Below are 6964 nucleotides of genomic sequence, written 5' to 3' on the forward strand. Positions count from 1 at the left end.
CAGAGAGAGAGAGAGAATGTAATCACTTTCCATTTTCTGACTTATACTTTGATGACTGGCTTTATAACTTACTTTCTTGAAAGAAAAAAAAAATCAAGAAATAAAATCAATAAAAAAAGTTTGTTTTAGTTCAGTATGTGGAGAGAAAGAGGCTGACAGGAAGACAGAGAGACTCCAGAGAAAGATGAGTTACTACCTTGAAGTTTTGTTGAAGCATCATTGGTTGTTGTTGTGGTTGTAAATGGTTTTGTGTTTTCTGTCGTTGTTGTTGTTTGTTTGTCACCCAACAAGCTGACACTGCTGGTAGGTCATGTGTTTGAGTTAAACCTATAGAGAGGCCCTGTCCTTTGATTATAAATCAAATGTGTCAGCTAGGGAGTGTGTAGTCGCTGTTTTTAAGGACTGATTCTGGAGCAGCATCATGGAGCCTCCTCCAAAGCTGCCAGTGTTGAAAAGACATCTTATCTAAATAAGATATAAGATCCTCCAGATTTAAGCTAAGAGCACAAGTCATTTCAATTCAGTCAATTTATTTATTCTTCTTATTTCACAGCAGGTCCATCAGCCTCCACCTCTACCTCCATCACTGGTTTCATCCAGGAAGCTGACAGTGCTGGTAAGTTTAGGCCTACATCAACAATAACTAAACAATTATTCACCTCTAGCAACACTCAGTGTATGAACATGTCAACTTACTGAAATGACTTATTTTATGTGTTAATCTTCCTCATAGGTCTACCTGTGGCTACTGAAGTGGAGAGCAGTACCATCGTGGTACCAGCACACCTGTCTCTCCAGTTTCTGCTGCTCCAGTGGATCCAGCTGACTGGACATCAGGACTTAACGACCAGTTACACGTTGATGTGGTGAGCGGTAAAACCAGCACAGGTTGACAGAGACATTTAGACTTTTCCAAAAAGACACTCAGACAGTAAAAGTCTTTTCTATCATTACATGTTTAGATCACTCATAAAGAAGCAGGTTGAGAAAATGATGCTGTCAGCTGTTTCCTAGTTTTTGTCTCTTAAACTCTTGTTTGGCTGTTATTAAAGATTTAAGCTTTGGTCATAATCACTTTATGAGTCTTTTTATTCAGCACTAAGTTCATCAGTGTCTACTGGCTCTTGAACTGCCATTAAGCTCAGTAGCTCTGGTGGTATCATGTGTTTCCTGTTTGACTTCAAACATAGTAGATATAATAATATAGAGTTATTGTTTTTCAGCAGAATCAGCTTTATTGCCAAGTAGGTTCAAGAAATTTGCTTTGGTGTGTTTGTGCTAAACAAACATGGCAGGTTTAGAAACATGAGAAAGATTCATCGTGTCTTATTTAAAAACAAGAGATGTTTCTGTGTCATATATAGTGACAACGCCCGACAGTCAGAGGGGCCTCCAACTAAATTTTCAATAGGGCCCCCGAAGGCCGAGGGCCGGCTCTACTTCCTGTATTCTGCATTTTCCTATGATGAAGGGTTTGTTTAGTCTTTGCAGTGACTTAATTAGAAGAAGATTTTTTCAGTTTTGCCATAAAATTCCAAAATACGTGTACAACAACGTTTATTAAAATGAATAAAATAAAAAGTAAAATAATGAAGTTCAGTATGTGGAGAGAAAGAGGCTGACAGGAAGACAGAGAGACTCTAGAGAAAGATGAGTTACTACCTTGTGGTTTTGTTGAAGGATCATTGGTTGTTGTTGTGGCTGTAAAACCTGGAAAGAGAATAAAAAAGGACATTTTATTTGTGATTTTATCATTTTGTGTTGTGTGAAGACGTCTGACTGAATAAGAGAATATTTCCATCAACAGCTAAGCGTCGATCTGACATTCGTTGTTTAGAATTTAGAAGAAGACAGAGAGAGAAATAGCTTATTCTATAAACTGCTTGAAAGAGGTGTTGACATCATAAAACCAATGTATACTAAAAATTCATGTGCATGGAAAGAAATTTTATATATATATAAAAATTTGCAAAGGTCTGGAAGTAAAACTTCAGTGTTATTTTGCCTTAAACAGAAGCTACACACCCAACAAACATACCCAACAAAAAACAGAGAACCTTGACACGTACAGAGTCAGTGATCAGAACCTGGCCATCGAGACGGGCCGCCAGAGACAAACTCATAGAGAGGAAAGGATCTGCTCACTTTGAACGTCACATGAAATAGAAAATGAGCAACACAACATGTGAAAAACACAAAGATCTAAGAGAAAACTATTTTCCCAAATTACTGAAACCTATCCTGAATATGAGGCCAAAAATAATAAAGGACAACTTCCATACCTACTAGGTGAAACACAAAGATGTGAAATAATCGCAGCTAAATATACACGTACATGTCAAAACCTGAAGACAACCAGAGGAACACAAATATGAAACCATCACACCGTTTCTACAGAGACAATGTTATTATTGTTAAGGTTGGTATAATGTTTCTTTGTTTACTGTTGAAATAAACAATAAACAATAAAGCCATTTTGAAATTGAAAATTGAACACTGAAAATTAAAAGGGAGAGAATCAATAAATCAATAATCATTTTTTCTTGATCACTTCCTGTCAGAGCCGGCCCAGCCACTAAGCGACCTTTGCGGTGGCGAAGGGCCCCGTGGGCAGCAGAGGGCCCCGTGGGCAGCAGAGGGCCCCTACAGTCACTGCTTGTTAGTGGTAAACTAACATGAAAGACAGATCTCTATAATTCGCACCACAATAAGCACTTTGGTTATTTAATGTAGTTATATACTATGGAAAATCAGCTGTGACCTGAGACTCCTGACCCTGACTGACCCTGAGACGTCACCAACATCACTCGTTACGCTGAGTCCGTCAGGCTCGATGTCTGACAAGAGAAGATCATATTTTTCTGGACGTGTAAAAAGACATCAGAAGAGCCTCTAAGAAGAGAGGAGGCAAGAAGATAAAGGTGCGTAAGCCCACAGGCTCCGTTTCCTATGCCTGTATTTTTAGATAATCTGCACTGAAGGTCTTAGATTAGCCTCAGTTAGCCGCGCTGGTATCAACGGTGCTAACGCTGTAGCTTGCAGGAAGCTGACAGTGCTGGTAAGTTTAGGCCTACATCAACAATAACTAAACAATTATTCACCTCTAGCAACACTCAGTGTATGAACATGTCAACTTACTGAAATGACTTATTTTATGTGTTAATCTTCCTCATAGGTCTACCTGTGGCTACTGAAGTGGAGAGCAGTACCATCGTGGTACCAGCACACCTGTCTCTCCAGTTTCTGCTGCTCCAGTGGATCCAGCTGACTGGACATCAGGACTTAACGACCAGTTACACGTTGATGTGGTGAGCGGTAAAACCAGCACAGGTTGACAGAGACATTTAGACTTTTCCAAAAAGACACTCAGACAGTAAAAGTCTTTTCTATCATTACATGTTTAGATCACTCATAAAGAAGCAGGTTGAGAAAATGATGCTGTCAGCTGTTTCCTAGTTTTTGTCTCTTAAACTCTTGTTTGGCTGTTATTAAAGATTTAAGCTTTGGTCATAATCACTTTATGAGTCTTTTTATTCAGCACTAAGTTCATCAGTGTCTACTGGCTCTTGAACTGCCATTAAGCTCAGTAGCTCTGGTGGTATCATGTGTTTCCTGTTTGACTTCAAACATAGTAGATATAATAATATAGAGTTATTGTTTTTCAGCAGAATCAGCTTTATTGCCAAGTAGGTTCAAGAAATTTGCTTTGGTGTGTTTGTGCTAAACAAACATGGCAGGTTTAGAAACAGAAGAAAGATTCATCGGGTCTTATTTAAAAACAAGAGATGTTTCTGTGTCATATATAGTGACAACGCCCGACAGTCAGAGGGGCCTCCATCTAAATTTTCAATAGGGCCCCCGAAGGCCGAGGGCCGGCTCTGCTTCCTGTATTCTGTATTTTCCTATGATGAAGGGTTTGTTTAGTCTTTGCAGTCACTTAATTAAAGAAGATTTTTTCAGTTTTGCCATAAAATTCCAAAATACTTGAATAACAACGTTTATTAAAATGAATAAAATGAAAAGTAAAATAATGAAGTTCAGTATGTGGAGAGAAAGAGGCTGACAGGAAGACAGAGAGACTCCAGAGAAAGATGAGTTACTACCTTGTAGTTTTGTTGAAGCATCATTGGTTGTTGATTTTGTGTTTTCAGTTGTTGTTGTTGCTGGTTTAGTTGTTGTTGTTGCTGGTTTAGATGTTGTTGTTGTTGCTGGTTTAGTTGTTGTTGTTGTTGCTGGTTTAGATGTCAGAGATATTGCGAGAGAAAGAAAACAAGAGTAAAGTTCATCACTGTGAAAAGTCATCAAATAAACAAATGTTTTGGTGGTTTTAATCATCTTGAACAGGGGTGTGTTTCCCAAAAGCATCGTTGCTGACTGCGGTAGCAACTTCCTTGGTTGGAACTTTGCAGTTGCGACGCAACTGTTTCCTAAAACCCTAGTTGGAACTACGGAGGTAACTAAGTTGTAACTTACACGGTACGAACCATCGTTAAGCGACGCAGGTGTTCCCTGAAACCATAGTTCAGACGAACGTTCGCACCAACTGTTGTTAAGTTGCATAGTTGGAACTACAGCTCCTGACCTGTGGTTAGAAGCTTAGTTCACGGTGACTACGTCACAGAGAGCAGAAAATGCAGTGTTAGGAGGTGGATGTGATGTGTTTTAAGCAGGGAATGTTAGATAATCCTGCTGTACAAACATATTTAAGGTGAATTTAAAAAAAAAAATGTAGTTGTAAAAGTACTTTTAAATGTATTTGTGGGGTCATGGGTAGGGTTGCATTGATTCAGTAGGCTACTAAGTATCTCAGTGTAGACCATCTACAAACAGCAGGTGTTTTTCTCACAGATTACCCGTCTGCTCACAATAACTTAATTTAATATTAGTCACCCAGTACAAAGGTTAAAGGACAAAACGGAGAATGTAAAGACAAGACTTTTAATATTACCTACATGTATACGTTTCTGGGCCTCTGGGGAAGATGGGTGTTCTCTAGTCTTCATTACAAACATAAAAAGGGACAGCATAAAATCCATGAAAGTACTGTAATGAATAAATCCCTGAGAGTTTTCGTTGCCTTTATAACAAAGATAAATAGAGAACTCACGGGAGTCGTATCTGTCTCAATAGAGAACATGCGTAAGCTCAGACACTTAGCGCACTGAGCTGTTCTCAAAACCTAGATGTCAGATGCCAAGGGATTCATAATAGTGTTACAGTGTTGACACAAAGATACTAAACCTATTTCACTAAATGTCTTGTAATCGCTGTAAAAGTTATAGCTGATATTTAGGCTAAATAAATTGATTAGGTTATATATTATTTATATTGTTGATTTCATTAATGCTATTGTTGATTTTCTTGTTGTTGCCGGTACGACAATAATATAAAAAGCCTAAATAATAAGTTCGCAAAATAATGTCACTTAATATCGGTCACAACTGACATATTTAGGTAGAATATGACGTTTTGTGAGTTTCGTGCTGTGAAAGTCAGACGAACACACCTGGAAACATGTTAGTTCGACCTACGTTGGCTCAAACTAATTAGTTCAAAGTATGAGAGTTTAGGGAAACGGTCGTATTTCAGATGTTTGTTTGAGTAACGATGCATCGTACCAACATAGTTCAACGTTACCTTACGTGGTTGTTCGGGAAACGCACACCAGCTCAGCATATTCTCACCTGTTTTCTCACCTGAGGACTGAGGGCTGAAGGTGAACAGCTGCACTTTTCCAGAGTAACCATCTGTCACTTCACACTTCAAGTTAGACTTTGATTTGTAACTAAAATGAGAATCCAGGAAAGACACAGCGGCGTAGCAGACAGACTGTGATGTCTTCATGTCTTTGTTATCTTTGTCCACATCTTTACCCTCATACAGCCACTTCACTGTGTGTTACAGAACTGTCATGTTCGACACAGAGCAGTTAACGTCACCTTATCAGCGTCCTTACGTTCAGTCACTGGTGAAGATGGAGATATTGTGAGAGAAAGACAACAAGAGTAAAGTTAACTTCATCACTGTGATCATAATTATTGTAATGTTTCAGTATATTGTTCTAACAAGACAGTTTGAGCTGAAAACATTATGATGGAAATACTCACTGATAATAACAGACAGAAGAACCAGAGAGTCTGGAGCTTGTTGTTGTCCTGATATGAACTGTTGACAGTCATAACGACCAACATCCTCGACTGTGACCTTCTTTATAACCAGAGAACAGTTCTCTGTAACACTCAGTCTGTCTGATTTAGATTTGGCGTTTTCAACAATCTGCCCAAGTTTAACCAGCTTTACTGCTGCTGGGTTTCCTGAACCACTGAAGAACCATGTAGTATATTCACATCTTTTCTGACCGTCTATCACTTTTACAAGGCAAAGTGACGTCATCTCCAACTCTGACAGTGAAGGAGAGGGGAAGTTTTCAGCTGCTGCTGTTGAGAAAATGATGAAAAATAAAGTGAAATGAGAAAATGTCTGTTATGTTCATAGTTAGTGACGATTATTTCTTTATCCTTAGTTTCCAAGAGTTCACTAAACTCACCACATTAGAAACAACAGATTTGGTTTTCTTAGTTAAATCAAATGTAGCTAATAAAGAATCTTTAATAATATTGATCAAGTTATTTTTTACAATGTGCCTTCCATTTATATATGTGATATATGTATTCTTACCTGTAAACTGAAGCACCGCTGTAAGAAATAAAGAAATCCATTTGAACTCAACCATCATGATTCTCTGAGTCTCTCCTTCTTCTGTCTCTTGTTCTCGTGCTCAGAACTGTCTGAGTTTCTAAACTAGTGCTTTAGTAGAGAGACGCTGCAGCTACTTCCTGTGGTTAGGATGATGTCACTTCCTCATAGTGACTTTTAGTCTGTTTTAGATTTCAGTCTCTCTGAATTTCTTGTCGATGTCCAAAAACTTACAGTTTTCACTTTTACATTTTGAAATGTAGTTTTC

The 6964-nt window shown here is 38.3% G+C and overlaps 2 long non-coding RNA genes across 2 annotated transcripts; both read left to right on the top strand.

Annotated features, from left to right (window-relative positions):
- Positions 1 to 329: 329 nt before the first annotated feature.
- On the top strand, positions 330 to 1074 carry LOC119909225. Its single transcript, XR_005445408.1, has 2 exons — positions 330 to 616; positions 734 to 1074. It is a non-coding gene; the product is annotated as an uncharacterized LOC119909225 (long non-coding RNA).
- Positions 1075 to 2133: 1059 nt separating this feature from the next.
- LOC119909223 lies at positions 2134 to 3516 on the top strand. Its single transcript, XR_005445406.1, has 2 exons — positions 2134 to 2921; positions 3176 to 3516. It is a non-coding gene; the product is annotated as an uncharacterized LOC119909223 (long non-coding RNA).
- The last annotated feature ends 3448 nt before the right edge of the window (positions 3517 to 6964 follow it).

The sequence above is a fragment of the Micropterus salmoides genome, unplaced genomic scaffold (genome assembly GCF_014851395.1).
Source record: "Micropterus salmoides isolate LMB-PRFRI ecotype aquatic unplaced genomic scaffold, ASM1485139v1 Ms_hic_scaffold_18, whole genome shotgun sequence".
NCBI lineage: Eukaryota > Metazoa > Chordata > Actinopteri > Centrarchiformes > Centrarchidae > Micropterus > Micropterus salmoides.